Source organism: Eptatretus burgeri, chromosome 7 (genome assembly GCF_056783735.1).
Source record: "Eptatretus burgeri isolate ZD-2024b chromosome 7, Ebu_testis_v1, whole genome shotgun sequence".
Classification (NCBI taxonomy): domain Eukaryota; kingdom Metazoa; phylum Chordata; class Myxini; order Myxiniformes; family Myxinidae; genus Eptatretus; species Eptatretus burgeri.
Window position 1 is genome coordinate 43,527,176 of NC_140967.1, and position 3,649 is coordinate 43,530,824.

Below are 3,649 nucleotides of genomic sequence, written 5' to 3' on the forward strand. Positions count from 1 at the left end.
AAACACACACATACACACATAGTATGACACGATTGACAGAACAATGTCGGCTGTTCTCGATACAAGTACTCCGTGTGCATCTACCTGTCTATTCCGACCTTAACGATTCCGATCGAACTCCTCAGTGATCAGTTGATTGAAGAACAACTTGAACAACTTGAACAACTTGAACAACTTGAACAACTTGAACAACTTGAACAACTTGAACAACAACAACAACAACAACAACAACAACTATCCCTACGTCACGTGCAGCTGTTGTGATTGGCTGCGGCCTCACCTGGTAAACCCCGGAAGGAAGGAAACGCCGCCATGGAGCGCGTCTTGTCCGCTGGATCTTGCTCTTTCAAATACGAAAAACTCATTGAAGCGAACGATGAGGGGAGTGTGACATTGCTGTTTGAACCCGAGGGCATTAGCAGGTTGGTTGGCCTGGATACCTCGTGTGGTGGAGTTTGGGGCCGGCGGGGAGGCATCCATTGAGTGTGTGTGTCTGTGTCTGTGTCTGTGTGTGTGTGTGTGTGTGTGTGTGTGTGTGTGTGTGTGTGTGTGTGTGTGTGTGTGCGTGCGTGTGTGTGCGTGTGTGTGTGCGTGTGCGTGCGTGTGTGCGTGCGTGCGTGTGTGTGCGTGCGTGTGTGCGTGCGTGCGTGCGTGTGTGTGTGTGTGTGTGCGTGCGTGCGCGCTGTAATGAGATCTTTATTTAAATACAATCAGCCTTTCAAAACGATCGGTTCAAATACACTTCGAACGTCTTTAACGATCGCTTGTCCTTTAAAGCGTCCTCCATGGTTCGAATCTTCGCGCAGCGATACGTGTCGCATGCTCGGGAGATGCGTCGTCCCTCGGATGGACGTGTGCTTGTTGGTGGTGGTGCTGGAGGTGGACCTGAAAGACCCCCACGCTGTGTTTCGCATGCCTGCTTCCCGGTTAAATTCCTGCTTCCCGGTTAAATTCCTGCCCTATTCAATCAGACGTCAGGCCTGGCCATCCTGATCGTGAACGACTCGGCCCAAAATGTTTCCCTGGCCGACCCGACAAGTAAAGGTGGTAATTATTTGGCCCGTGAAAGTGGTGGTCGATTCGGTGCTTTGGTTCTGGAGGTTCCTTGACACCGGTTTCACCACTTGCTATCTTACAGTGTGATCGCCGTCTGCGCAACAGCCTTTGTTTGTCTTGTCATAATGTCATGTTTTGTGATGTCCTTGGGTCACGTGCCAACATTCCGATCCGTCAGTTCACCACAAGCGGCACTGTTCAACGTGTGCACGAGATGGCGCCATTGCACGAAACGGTTTGGACGATGTCCACGGCATTTTTGAGTGCGTGCTGAGGGCACAGCCAGCCAGGGTCAGGTGACCTCGGGGATGAAACACGTGGCCCATGGGTACAAAATCCCTCTTATCCAAATCCTCGATCTTTTCTACCCCCAATAACCCACCCAAGCCCACCTCCTTCAAATTCCCTGCTTTCCTTCCTGAAAGTCCCTGTAATGTCCATCTTGTATTCCCCATGTTCCCCGTCCCATCCCCATCCCTCTCCCTTCCACAGTTCACCTAATGTGTCTGTTCCCCACTGTTTTGTCCCTTCCACTCCCGCCCCTCTTGTCTCATGCCTCCTTGCTGTGCGTTGTGTGTTAGCTCTCACACGAGCCTCGACCAAGGTATACAAAAAAAAAAAATCTCCCACGAGGGTGGCTTGACTTGCCGTTTCTCACCTGTGCACGTTGCTTACTGACCTCACCTCCACCGCCTCTCCTGGAGGGAGCGGGTGTTTCTGGGTAAACAAATATTTACGATGCAGGTAGTACTTCGGACGTTACATGTGAACGGCCTTCTTCGTTTACAAAGGGCAATGAACGCAGATTCCTGTTACATGGTGGCGTTGTTCATGCACTGCAACGTCTGCAGGTGATCGTGTGTGCAACATTGATGGATGTCATTCATCATTTTGTTGCAACTTTTTTTACAATGGCATGACGTGAACTGTATTTCCAAACCCCTTGCACACAGAGCTCGCATTCTTCCAAAGCGGCATTGTTTTGGAGTATTCGGAGAACGCCCAGGAATCCGGATGCATCTGCTGGTCTCTCTTCTCATGTTGGTGGTTGTCGTGGTTTTTGTTGCACACAAGTTCCACTGCTGGAATAACAATGATCTCCATACAGACAGTGGCCATCACGATGCAGAAAGCGATTTCCACAGTGACCATTTTCATTATCCACCAACCTGAAGTTTTTTCTGGTTGACGTGCTCAAAGAGACAAGTGACGGTCAGGGTGGTGTTTAGCTTGCCAGGTTTTGTGACCAGGTACTGTAGTTCTTTTGACATTATAGTACTGTACATGATGATTGCAATGCAACAAGGTGACCACATTGTGATGAAGTGAGAGATGATGCCTTTGTGGGATGGTGGACACTCGTCTTGCCCTCATCTGCCTGGGTTTCTTACAGGAAATACATTTTTGCAAATGTTCACTCTTCCCTTCTCATTGCACTCCATTCTTACCGTTATTTCTCATGTTTTTGGGGTTTTGATTGTCGTTGCTCACGTATCCCTCTTTCTGTACATTATTTTTTTTTTTCCTCCTTGCAATACCAAAACCAAGTCGGGCCTCAGGTCCATTTTGTTGAATATGTGAGACCTTTGATGCTTGGCTTGAACCAATCGGCCTAGTTGGTACACTGCAGTATGAAGGCCTCACACGATATGTTCCATTTTGTTGTATTCCAGTAAATTTTTCAATTCATCATCTCGACCTCTGTTGCATCCTCCAGTGCCTTCTTTACATTGCCAGTTCGCAATAGTTTTCATCTCCTGTTGACCATTACTGTTGCTACATGTCCGGCTCAAGTCAATTTCAGTTTTTTGGGGGATAATCACCATTATGTCAAGGAATATATTTTTTTCTCTGATCCATTTGCTTATCTTCTTGTCAAGACAGGATGACCTCGAGGTACGCACACTTGCTTCTGAGCCATCGAGCCTGGGTTAGAATCTTGGCCCAGCTACAAATTGGCATCCTGGTTTCTCACAGGCAGGGCTTCATTCAATACGTGTGCCATATCTTGTTCTATGAACTCTCGAGTTGGTACGGAACTAGTTCTTATAACTCAAATGAACTAGTGTTCAGCTATCCGAGTATGCCTTTGTTTTGTTTTTTCTTAACTCCGTCGAGCTATTTGATGGGAAGACAAAGTAAAATGAAGATTTCAAATCTCTCTACAATCTACATGAACTCACTCAGATGTTAGAGCTCCTTTCCCCAATATGAAAATTTTAATTTGATTATTAAGTGATGGCTAGAGATTAAATTTTACTTGATTTCGACAGAAATGTAATTCCTTCAGAATAAAGTTAAGCAAAAGGTGTTCTTTTAAAAATTCCTTTGCACTTCATTGGTTGATGAGACCTGCCCCCATCCCCTTCCGTCCAAATTACCTGTGCCATTTTCTGATTCCCCCTCCACCCCTATGAAGGTGCTATGCCCTATTTCTTGCAAGAACATTGCAATTATATTGCTCACAGCACAGCGTTATGGTATCTCCAAGATTGTGTTGCAACATATGATCAAGCAAAAATTTACCTTCAATCGGTAATCTCCAAAATCACCAAACCTGGTTTGTCGAGGACTGCAAAATTCATGATCGGAG

General features: G+C 46.6%; 1 long non-coding RNA gene across 1 annotated transcript in view; it reads left to right on the plus strand.

Moving 5' to 3' along the window:
* The window catches only part of LOC147023128 (uncharacterized), a 3,468-nt gene extending 714 nt beyond the window's left edge, over positions 1-2,754 (plus strand). The window contains exons 1-2 of the long non-coding RNA XR_015060042.1: positions 1-422; positions 2,010-2,754. The exon at positions 1-422 is cut by the window's left edge and continues 714 nt beyond it. This is a non-coding gene — a long non-coding RNA (uncharacterized LOC147023128). The remainder of the gene's footprint in view (positions 423-2,009) is intronic.
* Positions 2,755-3,649: the final 895 nt, after the last annotated feature.